Source organism: Vulpes vulpes, chromosome 16 (assembly GCF_048418805.1).
Source record: "Vulpes vulpes isolate BD-2025 chromosome 16, VulVul3, whole genome shotgun sequence".
In the NCBI taxonomy this organism is placed as follows: Eukaryota; Metazoa; Chordata; class Mammalia; order Carnivora; family Canidae; genus Vulpes; species Vulpes vulpes.
This window is the reverse complement of record NC_132795.1, coordinates 72,204,328-72,230,829: the sequence shown is the minus strand read 5'-3', so window position 1 is coordinate 72,230,829 and position 26,502 is coordinate 72,204,328. Positions and strand designations below refer to the sequence as shown.

The 26,502-nt window shown below is 50.6% G+C and overlaps 1 protein-coding gene across 4 annotated transcripts in view; it reads right to left on the bottom strand.

Moving 5' to 3' along the window:
* Positions 1–25,867, bottom strand: part of CRACDL (CRACD like) — a 126,688-nt gene extending 100,821 nt beyond the window's left edge. For 2 of the 4 annotated variants that reach the window (XM_072741341.1, XM_072741345.1), the window contains exon 1: positions 24,764–24,998. The gene's annotated coding sequence lies outside the window, so the exon portion shown is untranslated. Of the gene's footprint in view, positions 1–5,360; positions 5,536–24,763; positions 24,999–25,476 lie in introns of those variants that run through there. The other 2 variants (XM_072741342.1, XM_072741344.1) reach the window with 2 other exon arrangements.
* Positions 25,868–26,502: the final 635 nt, after the last annotated feature.

Genomic DNA, 26,502 nt, shown 5'->3' with positions numbered 1-26,502 from the left:
TTGTTCATAAAATTATTTTCTTTATTTGGTTCAATTTTCTTCTGATTTACATCTAACAGCTGTGCTATGTAATTACTGTAACTTGTAAGAAGAGGTAGGTAGGTATGGAAAACAGTCATGATTATTGGATAAAAGATGCCAGAGGACGTTCAGAATGTTTCCATGTAACCTGGACCCAAGCAACTGTCATCAAACTCAAGTTCATGAAAACTGCAAATGCAAACGAAATGAGCTGTCAGGCTGCAGACTGTGAGCAAACACTGGCCATGCAAAGTAGAATTTCCTCCCTCCCACGCATTCCTGCTGCTGACCTGCTAAGGCCCATTGAAACCTGATGCTGAGCAGCCTCCCCGGGGAGCAGGGCCCTGGCACTGAACCCTCCATCTGGCCATGCACCCCAAGCCACCTGGCCAGCTGCTCCTTTTCCCTGGTTCCCTTTCAGCCAAAAGAATCTCATTCCTGTGCCACCTATAATCGCAAAGAGCCTGTCCCCAGGTCCAAAGCCCATCAGTGGGTGTGGCAAAGGGCCAGCAAGAGGGCTGAGGGAAGACAACAACAAAAAGAGCAAGTAGCAAGGCTCCAGCAGCTTTTGTAAAGGGGTGATTTAATCCTGAAGGAGGAAACTGCTGCATGTTGTGCAGATCTCAACCCTCCAGCTTCACAAAACATCAAGCTGTCTTCCTCATCCTGTCCTTTCTCCCTGACATCACACTTGGGGGAATCCTATCCCTCGCCTCCCCTGCCTGGCCCTGCCTCCCACCTCCACCTTCCACCTCCACCTCTGGCTCCATCCCTCCTCCATCCACTCCTACCTGTGGTGGCAGAGTTCACAGACCTCTCACCAACCGGGCTGGGGCCAGACCCCAGGTCAGGCAGGAAACCCCACATGCCTTCTGGGAGCAGCAGGTGGCACATCTGGGAAAATGTACTCTGGGAAGTTCCTTATTTCCCAAACTATTGCTCTGAGGACCCCTGAGAACCAGAATCCGCTCTGGCTCACACTGAAAACAGTTACCCTCAGATAAGGAGCAGCCTCAAAGGTGAGTGTGTCAGAGTTAGGGTGTCCCTCCCTCCTAGGGTGTGGGCTTCAGAGCTCACCAGGCCTGGGTCTGTTCATGGGCATGTTTCCTTGAAACATGCACCTACTCTCAGGGGCTTTAAATATGGAGATGCAGATCCACTGGTGAGCTCCAGGTTGTACACGACTACCTCCTACTCAAAGGGGCAGCTCAGGACTCAGGTTCCAACGAGCTTGGCACAGAGAATCAGAACAACGAAGAAACCTTCTATTTTTCAAGAAAGGTTGAGAAGTTGTCAAACCCAGATGGCTGTCAGGAAGTGGCGTATACAGCTAAGCTCCCAGGCCTGAGGCATCTCAATGTTAAGAGTAACTGTTACACAAGTATCATGCCGATGCTGCTGGCCAAGAATTATAAACCTTGACTGGGATTTTCTTTTTTAATTCTTCCCAAAAGAATTCTTTCCAACATTCAACCTACTGCAAATTACTTCACTCTTCTTGGCTTCAGTGTTCATGTTTGGAAAATACACAAGTCGTCCAATCTCACGATTCCCCAGCTTGATGCTCACCAACGGGGTCTGTACACCCAGGACCTGGTGGGATAGGTTGCCAGGCAGCAGGTGAGCAGCAGGCCCTGGGCAAGGCGCTCAAGTGAGAGGTGGGAGAGAGAGAGCCCCTATGCCCACCATTCTGCTCCCAGCACAGGCACATCCTTTCTACTCTCTGGGCCTCAGGTACCTCATCCTTCAAAGGGGCCTATTCATTCTGGCCCTGCCCACCTCACAGGTGATGAGGGGCCCGAATAAGACTGCTGGGTACATGCTCTGCCTTGACAAAACCAGATGGTTGTATCAACAATAAAGTTTCTTCAGACTCGTGGGACCCTTTGCACAAATGTCCCCAGGGGCTGGCCCCAGATACCAGCAGAGGAACTGGGAAGGGCATGAGCCCACGGGCATGTGGTGAGGGTCCTGGACCTCTGTGTGGAGAGCACTGAATCAGGCACCAAAGGGACAAAGGACCATACAGAAGTGTGGTCCCTGTTCTTAGACTGTCACAGATAGGGATGTTCCCCTTCATGTGCTAGGTTGAGGTGTGGTCCAACAAACCTGAGATCCTATGTTCAACACTGATGAGGATGGCTGGATTAAAACCAGGGTGTCAGTGCCAGGGCAAGAAGGGAAGGCACCTACAAGAATGGGAACACTGATCCTCACAATGCTCAGAGCCAGGCGCTGTGGCCTCCTGGACAGCAGTACAGGTGATCGAGTGCAGGCCTGGGCTTTAGGGCAGAAACCACCTGCTCACAGCTTCAAAGCTGGACCACCCTGGAAACTTTTGGACGCTTTGTTTTCTCGCCCAAATTGTTCTCACATGATTAAGCCCACGGAAACCCCAAGTGCACCCATCACTCTGCCTGCATGCGTTTCACATGGCAATGGGAAAACCACAGGGGTAACATCAGGTACCCACACTGCACACCAGAATCTTTGAAAACGTTTTTTCTAGAACAAGGCTGACACTCGCATGATTAAATATTTCCCTGTTCCACCTACCTGATTCATTTGGTGGCAACACAAGTGCCAGGCCCCTCCCCACTCCCGGGAAGCACGAAGCCTGCCCCTGTGTTTTGCACCAAGCAGCAGCGGTGGTATTCCTGTCCCGCTGTCTCCAGTGACAACCACTGGCATCCTGGGCAACACACCAATGCCAGAGACTGGAGAAAGCAGGAAAGGGGCAAGGGGAAACAAAGCATTGTGCAATCTGTTAAAATCCCCGTGCTAACCACTCCCTCCCTCTGAACAAAAAGGCAGCAAAGAGTAAAAGGACGCCAGACAGAGGAGGAGGCTGCGCTGTCCAGTGGTGGATCAGCTTAGGTTCAGTTTGGCTCGGCCTGCTTCGGTGCGCTGTGGGCAGGCAGGTAAAGGCACTGAGTTGCCGGAGCGTGAGCAGCGAGCATGGCGATGCCCGCACCTGTCTGCCACTCACTCCTGGGAAGCGACCTGGCTGTGCCCTCCTGGCACCCACGTTTGTCTCAGGTGCACTGGGCCACACCAGCTGTGGTGGCACAGGCCTGCTGGCACACCCCGGCTCTCTATAACTGGGTGTGTGCCAGGCACCAAGCAGACAGTCCCCTAACACCCTGCGGCCAGTGCTGGCTCCCAAGAGCCGACCCCCATGCAGCTCAGGACTGCCGCCTCTGGGTCCTCCGCCTGGCACAGCCACCTCCCCCTGCTGCAACCCTGCTGAAACACAGCTGAGCTAATTCTGGGCTCCCTGCCACCCGCACAAGCCCACGCTGCACATGTTCTGACTCATTTCTGAGGCTCCCAGAAGCAGGGGCCAGGAGAAAGGCTGCGAGGCACCCACCGGGCACCCCATCAGTCCCGGGCCAGAGCCCTCGGGCCTGGCAGTGGAACCCCGAGGCAGATCTGAGACCTCCAACCACCTCGACCACATCACGTCGGCAGGAGACGAGCCCAAATTTTAAGCTCCACGACTTTCTTGAGATTCCTATACTCACACACTCATAGCCACATACTCCTAGTACACATAGCATGGAGTTAAAATCTGGAGTTAAAAATTAAACCTGTACTACTCTTACCACCAGGACCCATTTTTGGCACATGGAAAATTCTCACCCTATCAAAGCCCTCAAATGTTAAAAACATTAGATCAGAAAAGAAGGAGACTATTTACATCTAACAGCTCAATTCTATCTAATTCAAAAACCACTTACTGAACACCTATTCTGTGTTATTCTTCTGGGTGTCTCGAGAAACCCAAGGCACAGTCTCCACCCTCAAGAAATCTCAGTCTGTGTGGGGAGCAGACAGTTGTTTCTACAGTCTGCTGTGATGGAGGGACATAGAGAGTGACAGAGGGGAAGCAACGGGTCACTTCCGCCCCAGGGGTGAGGGAGGAGGAAGAGTGACCTGCGGCCAGGTCGCTGGGCGGACCCACGGGGCAGCTCGTGGGCAGCAGGGACACGGTGTGACGTCTGCTGCCGGTGCCCGGAGAGGGCTGGAGAACAAGGAGTAGAAAGGTTGGCACCTGCGGGCAGCGAGCGGCAGGTGGGTGTCAGAAGTGGGAGGCGGCCAGACGCCAGGCCCCTCCACGAAGCCGGCACCTCCCATCAAAAGGCAGGTCTGGGCGTCCGAGGTGTCGTGGAAAATGTGGGCCTCAGGGGCAGGAAGACCCTCCTGCGCGCAGCGGGGCAAGGAGCTCGAGGGCCCTGGGCCTCCCCCGCCCCCGAATAAACAATTCGAAAACCTTACCTTGCAGGGCTGTTTTGAGGACTAAATAAGCTACGGAGAAGCCCCTGGCAAAGCTTCGTGGCCCGTGGCCAGCGATCCTGCAGTGACCCGGTAAGACACAATGGGGAGCAGACACGCTTTAGGGCCAGAGAGGCCGGCAGTCAAACGCCAGCTCCACCACTAAGGACCCGTACCACCCAGGGAAGGGGACCTGATGCCCCCGCGCCCCAGCCTCTTTGGCGCGAAGGGGAAACGTGCCCTGTGAACAGGCTCAGACATCATCTCTGCACCGCAGGCTCTTATTATCATTTTGCTGTTCCCCATGACCCCCGGCCGGTGAGGGGCTGGCAGGCTGGCACGGATGCCCTCCTCGCGGGCAGCAGCCAGGACTCAAAGTCAAGGGCAGGCCAGGAGAAGGCGCAGGGGCTGAGGGGCCAGGGTAGCTGGGTTCCTGCAGCGGCTCTACGGAGCCCTCCGCCTCCTCCCCAGCACCACACGGCCTCCCAGCCAGGCCAAGGCAGCGTGGCCTTGGAACCTCCACCCCCGGCAGGAAGCACCTCAGAGCCGGGTTTCCAGGGGGAAGGATCCCCCCTCAATGCAGGGTGCGGCCCCCGTGTGCACACGGACACCAGTGGTATAAACCTGCAGAACAGACACCCAGGGCCTCTTCAGACACAAGACAAGGCTCCCTGAGAAACCCAGCAGGGGCCTGCCCACCCCTGATGCTAAGGCTTGCCCTCGCACGGGCTCCCTACATGTCCTGCCCCACAGAGCTCCTGCACGTGCGGGTGGGCGGGCAGCAGCACCCCTGGGTGCTGGCTACAGCGACAGACATCCCCCCGGGAGCCCGCTGGAGCGTCCCTGAAAAACTGCCTTGACACTGCTCCGGGCTTGGGTTACAGGGGCTGGCTCCTGTCACCGCCACCCATGGTGGTTCTAAGATTACACAAGCTGGACACTGTCCAGGCAAACCTACTGTTTGTTTTCATCCTCACTGAAGGAGACTTTAATAAAATAGGAGTCCTTGCTGGGGAAAGAGGAGCCCTGCTCGCCCCCCTTGTCCACCTCCCGGGGAGCAGTACCTAGTTGACAAAGGTTACTGTTCACTGGCAGGGGACCGGGACGCTGGCCACCAACAGGCCACTGTTGTCTCAAAGCAGGATGGTTCCATGCGAGGCGGTGGGGGTGGCCTTGACTCTCAGCCCCCAATGTTGTTCCCAGAGCAGGGCCCCAGCCCCTTGAGACAATCACCATCTGGCGGTCAGCAGGTACACAGCAGGCAGAGGAGTGGAGTCCAGAGCAGGAGACCCAGGCACCTGGGCATCAGCTCCCCGGTCGGTCGGTCCTGGGTCTCTCCTAGTGTGGGCGGTTATGGGGAAGGAGCTGGCATGGGGCCCTCAGGGTAGAGAAATAATGGAGGCAGGGAGGTCAGCAGGATGGGAGTGTCCACTGCCTGGCCTGGCCCAGGGACTGGGTCTAATTCCTACTCACAGCAATAAGGAAAGAGCAGGACATCTCATGATAGGCCTAAGGAGACTCGGGCCCAGGGACAAGGAGGTATACGGAATGTGGGAGAGGGGCTGCCCCTTACGGCCCCCTTCTGCATGGAAACAGGGTAGCAAAGTCCTTCCTTCAGGCCTAGGAGTAGCTAGAGGAAGCCAGAGCAGAGTATCACAGCGGCCTGGCTTCTGAGCACACTGGAGGCGCCTCCTGGGACCCCCAGGGATGAGGGCAACAGCAAATGGGGGCCAGAGCGGTGATGCCTGTGAATATGACTCTCCTGAGACCTCGAGTGTCTGGCATTGTGCAGGAGCTGCACAGGCCTATGCTAAACCAGGAAATGGGGAGACCTCGTGAAAATCACCTGAGGGCAGAGGGAGGAGGCCCATAAGCTTTGGCCAAGAGAAGGACAGGAGCTTCAGGGAGATGGGGTGGGGGCTGCGATGGGCAGGTGAAGAGGGGAACTGCTCGGCACAGAGCGGGCTGCAGGGAGGGTAGGTGGGTCATCCGCAGGCAACAGCACAGCCGGGGTCCGTGTCATATGTGAAAGTCACATACTCGACGCCAACGTGTGACCCAGTGGTCAAGCTCCTTCCACAAAGCTTTCTGATTTGAGGACCAAAGTAAAGCATGAAGGCAGGTCTTCACAATGTCTGCTAACCAGTGCTTGGTCTTCCTATAGAACCAAAATCAAACTCCGAAAAATCAAACTCCGAATACATAGAGCACAAGTGTTCAAAGCTGGGCCAAGCCTCTGTTTGGCAAATGATGGCAGGTGGCCCCCTTGGGCTTCTCAGATGGCTGCCCTTGAAGTCACTGTGTCAGGCCTGGAAAACTGCCCCAAACTTCCAGAGAGGGATGGATATAGCAGGAACCCCAACTCTCGCAACGCTGTCCAATCTCAGGGTACACGTAGAAAAAGAGGGATATTCCTAATAATAAAAGCAATTCACAGGGCTGTAAAAAAAAAACCTGCTGTGCCCACACAATGGAATACTACTTAGCAATAAAAAGGACTAAATCACTGATAACCAGGACTAAATGGATGAACTACAAAATAATTATAGGCTCACAGAAGCCAGAGAGTACAAACTGCAAGATTCCATTTACATAAAATTTTAGGGAATTTAAACTGAGCAACAGTGACAGACAGCGCCTCAGGAGTTGTCTCGTAGGAAACTAGTAGGGATGAGTAAGGGAGGGGATTACCAAGGGCATGATGGATATGCCCGGGGGGTGATGGATATGTCCATTATCTTAATGGTGGTGTCAGTTTCAAGTGTATGTACACGTATGTCAAAACTTAACAGGTGGTGCACTTAAACATGTACAGATTATGTCAATTATCTCAATAAAGCTGTTTTTAAAAAAAGTCATCCATACTGATTATGAGAAAAAAATACAGAAAAATATTAAATCTCCCATAATTCTATCAGAGCTTACCAGAAACATTTCAAGAATGTTTACTTCCAGTATTTTCTCTACACTCACACATAAATAATACGTAAATTTATTTTTATGTATAAGGCAATCTCTTTTTTTAGAGAGCTTTATATTCTGATTTTTTTTTTTTTACATTGGACTTCCTGAATGTTTTTTTTTTTTGTTTGTTTGGTTTTAAACTCCAATCCCTCAGGTACCCAGGGAAGAAGAGGGAGGAACAAGCAGCTCCTGGGGAAGGGGAGAGCAGCGAGGAGAGGGCTGGAGCCCCTGCAGCCATGCCTGTCTCGAGGGGCCAGGTGGATGTAGAACATGCGACAGAGCGTGGGTCCACGACCTTGAGCAAGGGCCTGCCTGAGGCTCTGGGAGTGTCAGCACCCCTTCTTATGGTTCAGTCCACCTAAACCCTCTTGTGCTCTAAATCCAGCCAAAATGACAGTGCTGTGTAACCCAGTACCTGACCCATCAAAATTTGCCAAAGGGAAGCTAAAAAAAAAAAAAAAAATGTGAAGACAGGTCTATGCACCCAGCACCTCTCCCAACCTCACTCTGGCCCCAGGCTCCTCCTCCGGTCTTGTTCTTCAGCCCCCTTCCAGCCCGGCTGCCATCCTTCCTGCCTTCTTCACTTAGCCTTAGACCATGAAGTTCCCTTGACTAAGCATCCTTAGAAATGCTCTCCAGGGCTCGGCCGCACTCCTGCATGAGGATGACTCATTCCCCGTTACTGGATGTTTAAACTGCTTCCAAATTTTCATCTTTATAAATAACATCGTGAGGAACATCCTTGCATAGAAACTTTTTGACTGCAGATTCCATTGTTTCCTTGGGAAAAATTCCTAAAAGCAGAATCACGAAGATAAAGGGATGAATTCTGTTAAGGGTTCAGGGACATTTTGCCAAAGCTGTTTGGCAGAGTGCTTGTACCTTTCCCTCCTAAAGGCACAGGGGAGTCCTTAACACACACTTGTGCCAAGCGCCACTGTTCACAAAATCAATCAAAAACAATACACGCCGAAAACTTGGTAATTTGATAGCAAAAATTAGTGTCTAATTTTAACAGGCATCTATTTGGTTATCGTAAGATTGACCTTCCTCATACTTACTGCCATTCAAAATGAGTTCACATCAGGGGCGCTTGGGTGGCTCAGTTGGTTGAGCATCTGACTCTTGATTTCGGCTCAGGTCATGAGCTCAAGGTTGTGAGATCATGAAATTGAGCCCGCACCCCCCCCCCCACTCACTCAGCATGGAGTCTGCTTCTCTCTTCCTCTCCCTCTGCCCCTCCCCTCGCTCCTGTGTGCACACATTCTCTCAATCTCTTTCTAAAATAAATAAATCTTAAAAAAAAAACAACAACCAACAAATTCATATCTTTCACCCACTATCCTACTGGCAAGTTCATTCATAATAAGACTTCTTCATGTCAATTATTAGATTTGTTTACATAAGAGAGTATGTGTCATACACATTCTTAGTTTATCGGCTTTCAATTTTGTTTTTGGGTTTCTTCTCTTGGCACACTGAAGTTTTTATTCCCTCTGATGAACAAACAAAACACAACTGTGGCATTATGGCTTCTGCCTCTGGTGTCGTGTACAGAAAGATGTTTCGCATCCACTAATTTCTCACTTACCTAAAATGAATTTGATAATTTCATTTTAAAATTTCATTTATTTTGGGGAATATATTTTGAAGTCTAATGAGTGAGGGACCTGATGGTTTCCCACGTGATTAAATATTAACTAAGTCTGTCAACTCCTATTTTTCCAGACTTTCTAGTCTGTTCCATGGATCTGTTTTCTATTTCTATCCCAACATCAAAATAAATTTATAATGTTTTAATATCTGATGGGTTATCCACCCATTTTCTGGCTGGCAGCTGCGTTAAATCCATAATCTGGGGACAACTTAAATATGTAAAACACTGATCATTCTTCCCTTCCAGAAGCACACTAAACACTTTTATTTATACAATTGCTCTTTTGTGTCTCCAGTGCCATCTTCTCATGCTCTGCCTACAGGTTCTACACATTTCCTACTAAGTGTCCTTCCTAGGTATTCCATCTTTGATTCTCTCATGAATGGAACAGCTTCCCTGTCACATTTCCTGACTTTTCCATAGGCAAAGAGGATGCACTGCACACACTTCTGCATGTAGGCACTGTCTCTGCAACCTCCCCCAAGACAAGCACAGCTGCTTTGGAAGGTCCTACTGGGTGGTCACCCCAGCCAGATGCCAGGGCCATGGTCACTGAAGAGTGCCAGCACTTTCCTGCATGGTGCCTGGCTTGCCCAGTTTAGCTGCAGTCTACTGTTTTAAACCTCTCTGCCCTCTTCATTCCCTCTGCACCAACCTCGTTCTGTCCCATTAGACATGGCTCATCCTACACATGCCACACCCTCCCTCCAACTGGAGACGCCTCTCCTGTGCTTCTCCCTGCATAAGTGGCATTCACTCCTCCAGATCCATCGATGCTGCCTCCATAATCTGAATTCATTAATCTCTGTGGGGCGTGCTTATGGAGTAACCCTTATTTTAGTCTACTTTATGATGAGAGTCATTCACACGTCTGTGTTCTATCAGGTGATGCCATGAAGACCTGACCCACATCTAAGCTATCGTGCCTCAAATCACACTGCTGCACAAACAGCTGCAACAAACGTGTGTTGTCTAACTAGATGAGGGAAACTAGAAATGTGGGTGTGGAGAAGCTGCTCGTCCCTACTCATTCCTCAAGCCAAAAGGAAGAAGTCCTCCAGGAAGACAGGCCCACAGGACCGAGGACAAAGGAGTGCCTATGCCTTTTCAGAGTGGATGGGATGCAGGCCAGCCCAGCCTTGCACTCTTGGACTCTCCCCAGATGAGGTCTCAGGCTCCTCCCTCCCTCAAAAAGGTGGGAGTTTCAGTCTTGGAAATCAAATCTGCCAAACCATGGCCCAGACATGCTCAGAGGAAGGCCAAAGGCCTCAAGCCCGGCCACACAGAAGATTCACCTGTAAAGCTTGTTAAACACAAACCACGGTCCCACCCAGACCTCCTGAGTCAGCCTAGTAGGTGAGGCTGGGGCAGCCACAAGGGGTGCTGGTAGCAGGCCAAGGCACCACCCAGGGAAGCGCACTTCCACCTCTTTGGCCTGCCCTGAATGAGGCAGAGTAGACCAGCAAAGGAGAAGGAAACCAACATTTGACAATGCCTGGAGGCGAGGCACTGGGCTAGGAAGGCACCTGACATGAATTAGCTGATTCCCTCAGCAAACCTGTATGAGTCACTGCACCAACTTACAGACGAGGAAACACGTTCAAAGGCATATGTCTCACCCCCCAAGTGACCAGGTTGGGACTAGAACCAAACCAAACCAAACAAAACAAAACAAACCCCCATATTTGAGAAATCCAAACTTTTCTGGTTTAGCTAATACTCTCAAGGTCCTAAAATTTCCTCTTATCTCTCTCTCCATGACACCTCAGCCTGAGGTACCCAAGCACTTGGATGCAAAACCAAGGGTTGTTTGCCTTCAATGAACAGGTTGTGGCCAAGGTGGAGACAATCTTTTCAGGGTCCCTGCTTTCCCTCCAGCCCGTCTGCACCCAGGCATTGCTAGGCCAGGCCGCTGAGAGGTTCCTTCCTACCCGGGGTCACCTCCACCTGTGCGACTCTGCTCAGACGGTTCCCTGGGTCAAGAGGTCCCTCTGCCACACCTGCTGCCCAGGCCAGTCACTCTTCTTTGGGCTCCTGACACATTTGCCTATTTAGGCGCTCTCTTCTATTTTTTTAAAAAAGATTTTATTTATTTATTCATGAGAGTCACAGAGAGAGGCAGAGACACAGGCAGAAGGAGAAGCAGGCTCCCTTCAGGGAGCCTGATGCGGGACTCGATCCCAGGACCCCGGAATTATAGCCTGAGCTGAAGGCACTCAACCACTGAGCCACCCAGGCACTATTAAAGCCTACTGGAGTTCTCCTCTATTAAAGAAAAATTTTAAAGTAAATGTCAAATTGCACCAGCATAAAGATGGTTATGTATTAAAACAACTTGTTTTAATGTTTAAAGGAAACTGGATGTATTAAAACAACTTGTTTTAATGTTTAAAGGAAACTGGAGTTCTCCTCTATTAAAGAAAAATTTTAAAGTAAATGTCAAATTGCACCAGCATAAAGATGGTTATGTATTAAAACAACTTGTTTTAATGTTTAAAGGAAACTTAAATGTTTCCTTTTTAATGTTTCCTTTAAGGAAAACTTCATGTTTCCTTTCTGATCTTAAAAGAAATTAAAACAATTCTGTGGGCCCCTAAAACTATTATGAAGTCTCGGCATCATGCCTCCCATATCTACTGGGCCAGTCAGCAACCCCCATCCTACCATGAGGTTCCCTGGAAACTCCCTGTGGAAGACCCAGCTCAAGCCTCCCCACATACCCGCCCGGCGGAATCCACTGCCCTCCCCGTCACGTCTGCTGCCCTTATACTGATACATCTAGAGCGACTGGATAGGCTGTGAGCTCCAGGGGGGCCTTGATAAGGGCGTACTGAAGGAACACAACAGAAAAACAGACGTGAACTTTAACCAGATGAACTGAGACACTGGAGAGACCTCTGCCTGATTTTCTTGTGACTATGTCTTTCATATTCAAACTAGCTTAACATCCGGCTATCTCTCACAGGCAAACAGGAGGCCAAGGCACCCTTCAAGACTGGGTTACTGGGGGAAAAACATGGCCACAAGAGTCCCAGAGCCTTCTGCTGTGACACCTCAGACGCCTTGGAAGTGTTGTAGTGACCAATGCTTGGGATTGTTTTTAATGCCTATGAGCTAAGAAATAAGTAAATCCAGAATTTTTAAAAAAGCAATAATTAATAATTGGAAATTTAATGCCTGCTACATCTTTTACATTTGTCTTCATGTTTGGTTACTTCTTTTAGACCATATTCTCTAAATTTATATATTTTTTTCAATTAAAGTATGTTTATCCTAAAAATAAATTTGGGAGCAGAAAGCTATTTGGTCTCCTTGCCCAAGGAGGCCTCATTCACTGCAGAAGCAACCTGATCCCAGGCACCCCCTGGTGGAACATGCTGAAATTGCAGGCAAAGGATCCACCAGGGACATCCACTTTTTTTTTTAAAGGTTACAAATATGCAATCGCCAAACATATATCCTTAGTTTCTTTACGTGTGAATCCCTGATCTACATGCATTATCTGGAAAGAGAATCAATATTACATCACATACATATACAGGTTATTTTTTTCCCCAATACATGTAGATGCAGTTAATAAAACATAAAGTTATCTAGATGAGCTTCAACATTCAGTGTGTTTTTGTTTACATATATTTCCCTCATTGATGGCCCATGAAAATATAGTTACTGTAATGTGAGAGGTTTCCCAAATTGTTCATTCTCAGAAAGATCAGTGAGTCTGGCTTTCAGGGTGAATCTACAGCCTGTAAGAAACCACATGCCATAGGAAAAAAAAGAAGAAAAGAAGAAAAGAGAAAGAAAAGAAAAAAGAAAAAGAAAAAGAAAAAGAGAAAAAGAGAAAAAGAAAAAGAAAAAGAAAAAGAAAAAGAAAGAAACCACATGCCATGGCAGGCCATTCTGGACACTGCTCACTGATGTGACTTCAGATGGGGATTCCAGTTTGGTCGGCAGTGAAGGGCTTAAATGGCACCTTTGTACCAAAGACACTATGTCCATCAGAAGAGCAAAGAACTGGTGAGATGTCAACAGGATGTCCCAACAGAGGTGTTTATTTGGGAAAGGAGGAGAAACAAGAACAGATGATGTTTGAGAAGTACCTGCTCCTGCAGCTAATCATGCTGGTACACGGTGAACAGTTCACTTAGGATGGCCCCACGGCACCAGACTCAGGACACAACCCACCCCCCACCCCCCGGTCTTCTCGGACAGGTACAAGCCACCTTCACCTCTCTGAGCTTCAGTTTCCTCACCTCAAAATGGGGATAATCATTTCTACTTTTAAAGGTTATTCCCAGAATCAGTGGGATAATATATTCCTTAAATATCTACTAGTGCCTGGAATATAGTACGTGCTCAGTCAACAGGGGCTCCAATCCATTATCTCTCACTGCACCACTTCAGTTTTTATTCTCAGACACAGTGATGATGTGAAATTTTGGGGTCCAGAGAAAGAATTCTTGTGACATCTTTGGTGTATAACGGTTTTATTAAAGCACGGGGACAGGACCTGTGAGCAGAAAGAGTTGCCTGGGGGTCACAAGGAGAGTCCCTTTATATCCTTTCAAGTTGGGAGGTGGTAAGGGAGAGCCTAAGTCTCTAAGGAATTTGGAAGCAAGATTTCCAGGACCTTGAGGGGATTAGCTATTGTTAGGAAAGGGTCATTTATTACCATATAGTAAACCCTTAGTCCTGAGGCCGTTCAGATATGTATCATGGGCCATAGGCTTGGAGGATGACTGCTAACATATGTCTTGGGGGTGGGGGTGGTAGAGATAAAGGAAATTTCCAAAGGGATTTTCATATGTTAAAGTACACTCACAGGATCCTGGGCGTCAGGCTCACATCAAGCTAAGGCTGCCTTTTGTCTCTAGCAAAGTATTAACATCAAGGCAGCTGATTTCCTGGAGAAGGTCACTCTGCCTGACTCAAGGACTTGTCAATGGGCTGTAAGTTGTAGGGAAGTTTAATTTTTTTCCTGTATTTCTTTTGCCTGTGTTCTCCACATCAATGGCAGCCATTTAGGTTTTATTCCTTCAGGTGAACAAGTACTTAACCAACTGGAGCTAAGTATGTGCTTACCCTGGGCCAGGCACTCCAGCCAGCCCACACAATCACCCTCCGAGATGGGTACTAGTCCCATCCCCATGTTCCAGATGGGGATCGGAGGCACCGAGAGACCACATGACTGGGAATGGGAGGGGCAGGCTTTGTGCCCAGAACCCCCAGTCACTAGACCTTATTCTGACTAGAAATGTATTAATAAAAAGGGCTAAATTATAATAAGGCTTAATTATAATAAAATGCCATTTCTAACTCACTCTTATATACTGGTTACAGCATATCTGCCATTTCCACATGAACTATTATTACCTTTGCTTCTCCCAACAACCTGGGACACACGTCTCTCAGTCTCCCAGTGTGCACAGGAGGAAAAGTGAGACTAAGGCCATCCTCAAGGTCACCCAGCCAGGGACCTGTCAGGGTGTGGCCAGCCCAGCCCCCAGCCTGTGCCCTTCTGCCTACCTCCTCCACCTGTGACTTTCCCCTCCTCTCCTTTCCTGCAAAAGCTGCTCAGGCTGGCCGGGAGAGGCAGGAGGAAGGGTCTCCAAGTAGACTCCAGTTGTGTGTGGGATGTAGGGAGGTGGGCTCAGGGGGAAGTGGACCATAAGGAGCCCTTCCCATGCCCCAGGCCCTGTGCACACCCAAGGGAATAATTTGCCAAGAATGTTCACTCCCAATAAGTAAAACCCTAGGGGAGTTACAAAGATGCTTCCCAGCCATTGCCAAGTTAACAGTTCACAACAGGTTAAAAACAAGGCAACAAGGAAAGGACACAGGATTCAAATCCCTGCTCTACTGTGTACTGATGATTAAGTCCTATAATCTCTCTGTACCTCAGTCTGTTCCTCTGTAAAATGAGGATAAGAACAGTGAGGGGTGGAGCAATCATGACAGCACCTGGGCGTGTACACTAACTAGTAATAGGGATAGAGCCAACAACCACACAGTGCTTGTACAAGCAGAAGGGTAAGTGCCTGGGTTGTTTTCAAGGGGAAATCCTCTCCTGAGAGAAATGGGGGTGGGAGGTGAAGCTGGATTCACAGCTCTTTCACTCACTAGCTGGGAGACCTCAGCCAAGTTAATTCACTTCTCTGGGCCTCAGTTTCCTTATTTATAAGATGCACACGGTGACGGAGTCTTCAGTGAAAGAAAGTGAAACACCCAAAATGGTGCCCAGAGCTCAACAGGCAGTAAATACAGTGACTGGCTCTGACATCACCAACTCTCTGGGCTGGAAAGAGACTCTTCTAATCACACACATACTCACACTTTATTACATTAAAGCACAAAACTGGTGGTGGGGTGGAGGAGTGCGTGGGATTATGCAACAGGCAGCCTGGATCATCCAGTGTTTATATGCCCCCCCCCCCCCACACAAAACATTTTATATGGTTAGAAGGACTGAAAGAAAAACATCTGTTGCTGGTAAAAATATTCTGGTTTACTTCATAATATACAATCAGGGTACACCCCCCCAAAAGAAAAAAAAAGAAAAATAGCATTATATATAAGTCAAGTCCTATTTTTAATTCCTAGAAGGAAGGTGCTATAGAAATTCCAGGTGAATCACTTGGGATATATCAAATCACTATTACTTTCTCTTTTTCGAAAGATATGGATTTTTTTAATGGGTTTCTAAAACATGACCTGCTGGGCCCTCCAAAGACCAGTCCCAAGGGCTATCACATCCCACTGTGAATTAGAGGGCGCTGGGCTCTTCTCTCCTCACCCCCAGCATCCACCTTGGAGCTTCACATTAGGGGCCAGCAGGTTACTTTAAATAGTCCGTCTCCGAAGGGGTAACATTACTGTAAGTGAGAGAGGGCCTGTTTAGGGTCAGAAAGATGTGCGCCGGGATTCCCGGGTGGCGCAGCGGTTTAGCGCCTGCCTTTGGCCCAGGGCGCGATCCTGGAGACCCGGGATCGAATCCCACGTCAGGCTCCCGGTGCATGGAGCCTGCTTCTCCCTCTGTCTGTGTTTCTGCCTCTCTCTCTATCATGAATAAATAAATAAATAAAATCTTTAAAAAAAAAAAAAAAAAAAAAAAAAAGAAAGATGTGCGCCGTCAGGCCTGTGGCCACCCCCCACCCCCACAGTCACCAGAACACCGTGGCCCACCCAATGGGCTTTAAAGACTTGTTAAAGTCTTTCCTGGAAGCGTCCCTCAGCAATGCTTTTCTTGAACAACTGAAAATACAGTAATTCGCTCAGAGGGGGACCTTGGCACTATACAAACACCTGAATTCATAGTAATTATGCAAAAAAAAAAAAAAAGCCTTTTTCAAGAGGCAAGGAGAAAGTTCATAAATTGACTGCTAATCAATTACAGCTCATGAAAAAAAAAAACTAGCTCTCCACTTGGTGGTATGTTAACTCATGCTTCCTCCCCCTGCCTAAGAACGGCGGGGTGTTCAGCATTCACATGACACGGCCAAGAAAGGAGCAGAGAGAGCAAAGGGTCTCCAGTACTGAGAGAAAACAACCAAACAACCCACACCCTTCCTACTGAGGCAGGTCTCTGGGGATCTGATTTTCAAATAAATACATGGTCTATAGACAAGGCAAGTATGCGGGAACCATTTGTATGTGGCTTCATGTTGTTTTGCTACCTATTCTGAGCAAAGCTCAGGCTGGGGAAGCTTCTAATCTGGTTTCCAAGAGAGAGCAGGAAGGGGCCTTGGACATCATGTCCAAGGGGACTGAAATGAAAACCTCACCCATGAAAGACGGTGGGCCTTCTCTGAGAGCAGAATGACTGGTTCTGTGAGACAGGGACCAGGCCACCCGTACCCGTGGCTACATTCTGTGAACCTCACCTCTGCCTGCATCCAGTACAACACTAAAAGGGCAACATTAGAAAGATACATAAAGGCTGAGATTCTATTCACATTCCGTGGCTCCCTCCCTGCCAGGCTCCCCACGTAGAGGACTTTCCTGTGCATCTCTGCTAACAGACACTACTGCTGTGGAGGCATCAGGTTTTCCTGTGTGTATGTGTGTGTGGGAGCCTCTTCCCCAGCTCGCTGGATGGACACTGCGCAGGTGGAGGGACCCTCCGCAGAACAGGTCTGGGGTGGGAGGCAGCAGCTCCCAGCCGGCCAGCTCTGTAGTGTGGCTCTGGGGGTCACTCCTGCCGGGCTGGCCAAAGGCCAAGCTTCTAATAATTCTGTCCGCCCTGAATTTCCTGCATTAAATCTTCTTCTGCCTAAACTAACTAGAGCAAATCCTGAATAATACAGAGGCTGAAGACACTGTCGACCAAGATGCAAGAAATTTCATCAAAAACAAAACAAAACAAAAACAAAAACCCAAAAACCTTTAGTGTGAAAAAAAATTATTCCAGGTAGGACTATCAAAGGAGGAGACATGTACATACACAGGAAACGTACTTATGAGCTAGTACTTGAAAGGAACCAACCAGACAAATGGGCAAAAGAGCCATGGACTGGGATGTTCACCGTCCTGTTGTTACTAAGAAGCAAAAGGTTGAAAATAACCTAAGTAAACGTCCATGCGACAGGGGACTTGGATAAGCTGGGCCTACCCGGACGATGGGACTTCCTCACAGCCACACAACTGATGTTAAGGAAGAACATCTAATGATGTGAGAAAGAGACTCCACACATACTACTAATTTTTAAAAGGCGGCACAAAACAATACAGACATCACCTCTTTGTGTTAAATATATCCTTTTGTGCACACACACGCATACACGTATATATTCAGCATGGCGAGGATAAAAGTTTGGGAGGATGTGCACCCAAATCCACCAAGACGCCCACTCATGTTCCACCCCCGGGTTCCCTAGGTGGTGGAGTCCGCGTGCTGTGCGGCCCCTGGCCTCGTGCCACACGAGGGAGCAGCCAAAGAGCAGCCTGACTGTGACGAGCCAAATCACAAGTCTGGTCCGCACTCCAGACGGTTGGCAGGCCTGCTCCATGCCAAGTTTGCCGCCTTCTGGGCCTTCCCTGCTTGCTGGCCTGGCCGAGTCCTGTCTGCAGTGGTTCCTTCACCACCTGGAGGTGCCCCTGGGATGTCCCAGGACCCATGAAACACAGCCAGTAATTTCAGTTCTCAACGTGGTACCGGGGAAGCCTTGCCTACCCGAACACCTCAACTGAAAGAACCATCTTTGCTCACGAAGGCCGTGAGGGAAACAAGATGACACTGGCCAAGCCTCGGAAAACACTGACTCAAGCCTGCAAATGTTTTGTGCTTGTATCCAAAGAGCCTGTTTCACCCAGACAATATACCAAACGCTACTACAAGGCAATTTAGAGACCTGACTTCCAATGGAGCATGCAGCTGACACCCAGCAACCATCCAAATACACAGCACCACTTCATATCCTGTGGAAATAATCCCAGTTCGCAAAGAATGAATCACCAGGTGAAGTGGCCCGACTGAGAGATTCAGACGTCAAGTGCGTGGGTCTGACCCACCAACAAGCCCCGTCCTCCTCTTCACTTCCAGCGTTAGCACTTGTGGCTGCCAAGTCCTAAACCCCCCATGCAGAAAGGACCTGCGAAAAAGTTCTCGCTACCACTTCTTAAAGGGAAGGGGTAAGAAAAGATGGGTAATTAAAGCATTGCAGTGAAATAACAGAACGAACCAGGACGAGGAGTGTGGTATTAAACCCTAGTGGGAACATCAGGTGCAGAGAGGGGACGGTGCTTCAGAGCAGCTCAATGCATTGCCCACAACAGTTAGAACCCAAGACATCCAGCTCTGAGCCTAGGCCCCGGGACAAGAGTGGCCCCACACCCAGCGCTCCTGTCCCTGCACCTCTTTGGTGCAGAAGCTGTGCCTGGCCATACAGCTGCAACCAAAAAGACCTAACCTGCCCAAGGCTCAAAGCAGCATGTACAGCCTCACTGATGGGCATCCGCCCATGGGCACTCTTTCCTGAGGAGCCAAGAGCAGAAACCAGCCCTGAGCATGCAGTTCAGTGTGGGTCTGCAAACCCGAAGTAACCATGAGCAAGGTGTATGAGCCTATACAGACCTGCCCCTGGTCCCAGAGGTCCCCATGCACCTCAGACTTCCCCATCTTGATGGGACAATGGCTTCACAAAAATATATTCAACCTGGAACCTGATTTTAAGAGACTAAGCTAGTGTAATGTATATTTGTTGAATTGTTCGGGAATATTTAATTCTAAAGAGAAGACAGCAAAGGCGGTGGATGACTTGTAGGATAGGTTTAGTAAAGATAAAGCTCAGTAAAGAGAGCACATATATATTAAACATAGACAGAAAGTTGTGGAAGGACAAGAGATACCTAATATTCATGATGCACTAAATATACCCAAGGCAGCTGGGCAGTAAATATTCATGATACAATAAATGCTGAAAAAGTACTAAATATTCATGATAAATTCATATGCATGAGACTAAATAAGAGGAATCTGATATTGGTTGCAATTTGGTTACCCATTGGTGACACCCATTCTGATCCTCTAATCCATAGCTGTTCATCAGGCTCACTGGGGATCCACAGATGGGGGAGGGGCAGAAGTATCCTTACATCTCTCCATTAGAATGTGTGTGTGTGTGTATGTGTGTGTGTGTGTGTGTGTGTGAGAGAGAGAGAGAGAGAGAGAGAGAGAGAGAGAGAGAGAGAGAGAGACTGGCCCAGGGCCCCTCCTGTCACAGTCCTGCTAGTACTTTAACTCCGGTCTTTGTAACCACTTATCAGCAGGGAAAGCCAATGCCGCAGAGAGAGCTGGAACACATGAACACGGTATACACCAGGACTCAGGTGTTGAGGGTCTTCCGCCCGCTTGCACCCTCTCCTACCTGTGGCACCTTCTTTATCTCCTTCCCCTTCCTTCTCACTGTGCGCTTTACATCACACCAAGGTCTTTCCCACACGCCATTTACCACCCGCTCTGCTAAGGAGCACTTTGCAGCAGATCTGCTCATTTTCCTAAATGCCATCAGATCTCAGATGCGGAAAGACCCTTTACTGCTTCAGGGTACTTATTAGGCGGTCCTAGCGGAATTATAATAAGTGCCCTTTCACCTTCTAAAAAAGACAATGGAAGAATAATAGTCATAAATAACTTATGAAGCATTTCTTCTGCTGATACAGTACCTCAAGTGATACTTGTGTGTATGTGGGTGAATCACCCCGCACCCCATCCTATGGGTGCCCGAGGTCACAGGGACTCCACGTGACACAGCTGAAACCAGAGCTCTGACCGCCACGTTGGCTGGACCACCTGCTCTAAGAAAGCAGAACATCTCTGACATTTTCATATCCCACATTCAGGGCAGCTGGTCTGAGAGCAGTTTCTTGGGAAACTCACACACCACAGCTAAGGTTTCTGTTGCCTCCCACAGACATGAGAATTTAGGGGGGCAGAAACCATAGAGAGACTGGTGTATGGACCTCAGAGGTGAGCCCAAGTATTCTGGAAGTTCTCAAACTTCATAAATTTACAAATCTGCCTCACACACCAGGGCTAGGAAAAGGCTTGAGCAAATAAGTAACTTTCCACTTCCCACCTTTCAAAAGGATCTTTTGTAATTTCTTTTCACAGACACCTTAATCATAAGAAAAATACTTGAGAGTGCTTCCTCTTAGGAATCTGCACAGGAATAGTGCAAGGGTCTGCATGGAGCCAGGGACTGATGCCAGTGAGGAGGGACCCCTCACTGCATGGTCACACCTGTATCACTGTCTCTTGTCAATAAGCCACTAAATTCTCATGGCATCTTCTGGTTCATGACCTGCTGAGCTCAGAATTACAGGTGACAGCATGTGAAAGCAATACAAAGAATTCTCAGGTAATTCCTCAGGGTCTCAAGGACCACCAGCCTGACCTAAAAGTTTGAAATTATTTTCCAGATACAAATATCTAAGAAAAGTTCGATGAAAACTCCTCTGATTTCCACTGTGGAGGGAAAACACAAAGAATTTAGGATGTTGATCTTTTCTGTTGTCCTACCTACAGATGACAGTAGCTATGCCAGTGTTTCTAGCTACCTAGACAACCAAAGGGATAATCATGTCACCAGGAAGGGTTAAGCAACGAGCGGGTCCTGAAAGGCCACTCCTGGGAAGGTCTTCTGTCTCTAGGCACTCAAGAACTCCTTCTCATGGAAAGTTCTCTTTTATCTCAGATCCATGTGGTTAAGTTTTAATGCTACCTAAAGTCACCTCTTCCAAGAAGCCTTCCCTGACCACTTCACCTTCCACTGAATGTGGGGGAAAAAAAAAAACCCACAAACCCAGAGCTTAGGTTCACATCTTTAGGCTTCCTAAAGGCTAATATTATTCTCCAAATAATTCTTAAGCACTCTGAAGAAGCAACTAATTATGATTTGGATTTTTCTGTATTTCCCCTATGTTTTTAATAAATGCCAAGTACATGGAGGATGGTTCTGATAATGAAGAAACAGCGGCATAAATAGGGGTGATAGTTTGAAAGACATTAATCCAAATGAAATTGGTTTACTGGGCTGCAGTCGGTAACATGCTAGCAGAAAGCTAGTCTCTTCTCCCATCTACCACCAAAGCTTCAAAGCTGCTCTTTCCCCATTTCCTCCCAGCCTGTGACTGGTATGTCCAGCAGGTCCTACAGTCTTCCCAGTCTTTTTCACACATTAAGAAGCCCAGCGCACATGGCCCAGGTCAGCCTGCCAGGAAGATGGGACCAGGGACCGGGGCAGGGAGGAGGGTAGGGAGAAGAGGGGAACTTCTTCCCTATTTTCCCAATTTGCTCCTCTATGCCTCCTTCCCACACCACCAGGATACATGTGATTTTTCTGGGGGAGGGGGTAACAGAAAAAGATGTTGGGCGGTGGGGGAGGGGGTAATAGAAAAAGATGTTTAAATTCCCTTTGCATATCAAGAGAAGAGCTTGGAAGGGTTGATTCCAGAGCTTTATTCTAAGTCATAATGCACAGAGGACAGAAGATATGAACTAAGGAAGACCTGCCTCACAAGTTTAAAAGAAAAGAAGAATTAGAAGAATTAGAAAAATAAGAAGAAGGAGAAGGAGAAGAAGAAACAGCAGCAGCAGCAGCAGCAACAGGTCTTGGAACACCTGGTTGGATCAGTCCACGGTGGAGCATGAAATTCTTGATCTCAGGGTGGTTCTGAGACCCACGTTACAAGTAGAGGTTATTCAAAAATAAAATCTTAAAACAACAACAAAAAAGGCTCTTCCAGTACCGAGAAAAGAGGAACCTGGAGAGACCAAGCCCCCTACCCCTTGCCTGGAGAAAGGGTGGTAAGGGAAGAAAAATCCTTTGCAGGCTGAGAGGGACATGGAAAGTATGGGAAGTTTTCATCCTGCTTCCTACTGGGAACACTGGGGATGGCTCGGTACAGCGGGAATGGCACTAGCATAGTGCCACGCAACCTGGGCAAGTTCTCAGGTGCCCAGGACAGACCTAGAAGAAATCCAGAATATGTAGACCTCTCGGCCAGATGCAGGAGCCAGGCCCCATCTGTGGCTTGTCCCATGAAACCTCACTGGACCATACTCAGTGGCAACAAGGAAAGGAGGCTCAGTCGTGGTGATGGGAAACTCTCCAGAGGACAGCAAGAGGATCAGACGACCCGCAAGAGGCCACTCTTCCCTACACCCTGATGTGACTAAACCTTCTCCTGGGACCCAGAGACCACCTGCAGGGACAAGGGGCCCCCCAAGGGTAACCCAGAGAGACTGAGACACTGATTCTCAAGGGACCCAGCTGCTTTAAGCTAGTGACTGAGATAATACTACTTGACTTAAGCTCATGAAAATCACAATCATGAATGAGGACCAAAAGGGAACCAAAGCGGTGTGTCTGGAGTGGCAAAGTTAAATACACTTATAAAACATTTTGCATATTATGACTGTGGCTGATGAACTTTGCCACGCCAAAAATAACCCTTGGCAAGAAACATATCTGCTTTGATTCAACTGCTTCCGAAAGGTCTTCATGCAACACAAGCAGAATTTATGAGTGTCTGTGCAGGACAAGGCACAAAGCTAACCTCAAGAGGAAAAACACATGGTTGCAAGCTCGCAAGGCGCATCTGGGCCCACCAAGCCATCATGGAAAACTTACCCTCCAGGAGGACCAGTGCCTTCATACACGTTCTCTCATTTAACGGGACAGCATCCCCGTGAGCTGGCTATTGTTAATTCCATTTTGCTGAATGGCAAACTGAGACTCAGAAGGATTCGGTGACTAGGTCAAGATGACCAAGCTGAGTGGCCATACGATTAGGAAGGCCACCCTCTCACAGTCCCCATATGCCCAGTCCTATGCAACAGCCAGGTGCTGTGCATTAGCTGTGCAACAACCACGGAAGGTCTGCTTTGTAAAATTTTATAAATGAGGAAACTGATGCTTACAGAAGTTAAGAAACTTGACAGTCTAGAACTAGAGTGAGGCAAGTGAGTATACTGAGGCTGCTCAGGCACAGTATTTAAGGAGATACCAAGAAACTCCCTAAGATGAACATTTTAATGCAGTTTCAGAACATCAAAACGAACGCAAAATCCACATTGTACTAAATATCACGATTTTAAATAAAGACAGGATTCAGCAGTGATTTTTCCTTTTGCCTCAGGCTCCAACATGGCTCAGGGACACTGAGCCCCTGGCACTGGGACAGGGCCAGGAAACCAGCCACCTCAACCTTTCTCCACCAGCCCCCAAAGACAGGGATCCCAGAAACCAGTGCTGGGCCCTCTCCAGATGTTTCCCCTCACAATTTCATAACCTCAAATGGCTCTTAGGAGTGACCACCATGCTCCATAATGCCAGGTGTGTGTGTGGGGGAGGGGGGGAGGGTGGCTGAGTTCCAAGCTGAATACCAGGGGTCTAAATAGATTTATTCCATGGTCCTGAGCGTGTGTTATGTAAATGAAGGAAGCCTGCAGACTTGAATAAGAGAGTAGGATATTTTAAGATACCAGCTTGAGAAGGTATGGGGTGGGCTCCAAAAGGCTCACACAGCTGCTTGTCTCCCACTTGATAAATTTCCTGGCCCCAAATTAAGTGTTCAGCAGTGACACGATGCCAGCTGTCAGCCTGCACCTCCACAAGTCCGATTCAAACCGAGGCATTCCTTTTTTCCTTGTATTTCGAAAGCTAAATGTCAGCTCCTCTGAGTAGCTACCTAGGCTCCGGTCACTGGTTAACCTCAAAGTGAAGCCGGGCCTGATATGAGGATCTGTTTTGTTAGTTAAAACCGTGAACACCGCGGTGGGCATTACGTATCGTACACAACTGTCAATCACTCTGCTGCACGCTGGAAACTAATATCACGTTGTATGTCGATATAATTTTTTAAAAAATCACATCCCCCCCCCCCGCCCCCCACTCCCCGCCCCTGGACTATTCCTTAGATCAAGCCCAGCACCGCTTCCTGGTGGCTTGCAATCGAAGCCTAAAACCTGTTTACAAATCAAGCGGTAAAGTGCAAGGAAGACGCTTCGTGAACGTGTCCACCGACTTCTCCCGCAGGGGCGCCGGGGGACGGCGGGGGCCCGCAGGACCGGCCGCCCTGCTCTTTCATTTTCTTAAAGCCTGAGGCTGCTGGGCTTCACCTCCCGACTCGAAGTTTAGTCCGGCAGAGTGAGCCCGGGGAAAGTTTGGGCGCGCGGGGGGGCGCGGGGGAGCGCGTCTGCCGCCTCTCGGGCCGCGGGGACGGCGCCCCCACCCCGCTCCCGGCGCCCGGACGCTGCGCGCCGCCCGCCCGCCCCCCCCCCGCCCCCGCCGCGGCTCCCCGCGCCCCCGCCCGGCGGCCCCCGCGCGCTTCCGATCACCCCGGTACCTGGCGCAGGCGGCGGCCCCGGCTCGGCGAGGCGCCGGAGGGACGCGTCCGCACGGTGCGGGGAACGCTTCTGCCGAGGGCGCGCGCGCCCGCCGCCCCCGCCCCAGACCGCCCGGACGCCCGCCCGCGCCGGATCGCCGAGGCCCGCGGCGCGACGCAGCAGGTGGCCGCCGGGCTCGCCGCGGTCCGGGTCGGGGCCCGGAGAGCGGGGCGCGGGCGCGACCCTCGGCGGACGGCCCTCAGCCGGCCTCGGGGCGCGCTCCCAGCTCCGGGCGCGCCGCTCCGCTCGGCTCCACCTCGGCTCGGCGGGGGCGGACGCCGCGCCGCTCCGCTCCGCTCGCCCGCGGCCGCCGCGCGCACCTCCCCCGCGGCGCGCCGCTCCCGCCGCTCCCGCCGCTCCCGCCGCTCCCGCCGCTCCCGCCGCTCCCGCCGCTCCCGCCGCCCCGCCGCTCCCGCCGCTCCCGCCGCTCCCGCCGCTCCCGCCGCTCCCGCCGCTCCCGCCGCCCCGCCGCCCCGCCGCTCCCGCCGCCCCGCCGCTCCCGCCGCTCCCGCCGCCCCGCCGCTCCCGCCGCTCCCGCCGCCCCGCCGCTCCCGCCGCTCCGCCGCCCGGGTCGCCGCCGACAGCTGGCGGGGGAAGGCGCCGGGCGGCCCTGGCTCCCCGCTGCCCCCGCCCGCTCGGCGGCGCTGTGGGGCTCCCGGCCAGGCCCCCCTACCTTGGGGTCCACCGGCGGCCCCGCGCCCCGGCGCGCCGTCGAGGAGAGCGATCCGGCCCGACGCCGGCCTCAGCCCTGCAGGTCACTGGGGGGCTCGCGGCCCGACGGCGCGGGGCCTGGGGCGCTCCGGGTCCGCCTCGCCAAGCCGGCGGCCCGCGGGCCGGGGCCGACGGGAGTGGGCGCCGTGGGTGGGAGGTGTGCGTTTGAATAAAAGTAAAAGTATTTTTTTTTATGACCGTGTGGGTCCCGAGCGTCTCCGGGCTAATTAGGGAAGCTGCCGCCCTGTGTCGAGGTGAATCATTGCTGATACCGCAAGTGTGGGAAGAAAGGCTGCTGCTGGCTTCCCAGGCTCACTGGCTCCCCCCACCCCACCCCCTTTTTTTTTTCTTTTAAAGACAAGCTGGTGGGTGTAGGAGACTTCCCGGCCTCGGGGGGTCGCCCAGCCCGCCCAGCCGAGCGCCCGCGGCGGCCCCACGCACAGCCCGGGACGCCCCCGCCCAGCCGCGTGCCGAGAGCGGGGCGGGGCGGGGCGGCCGACGTGACCGTGGCCCCGCGGAGGCCGAGGCCGCCGACGGCAGACAGTGCTACCCGCCGTCCGAATCAGCAGCGACGTCGGCGGGCTGTGCGGACCACCCCGGGTCTGCACGACCCCTCCCTGCGGGCCCGGAGAGGCCAACTGCAGCGGAGCCAGCGCAGGACCCTGAAAGGGCGCCCTCCCTCCGCCTCTGGCGTGAAGCAGATCAAAACCCCAGAGAGAAGAATCCGAGGCAGGGGAAAAAGGCTAAGGACAGAGGCATTTACTTGAGCACAAAAAGAGAAATTTCCTTAAAAAAATAATAAAAAAAAAATAATCCATCTGGCACAAACTATTCACTTAAAAGCCTTCTTCGATGGTTAAGAGCTCTATAAATTCTTTGCATGAAGGGAATAGATAGATACTGGGGATGGGTCTACAGCCCCCCCCCCTCCGAAGTTTATAACCTGCATTTGAAATGAACAGGTGACTCATCACTCTCAGAGACAGTG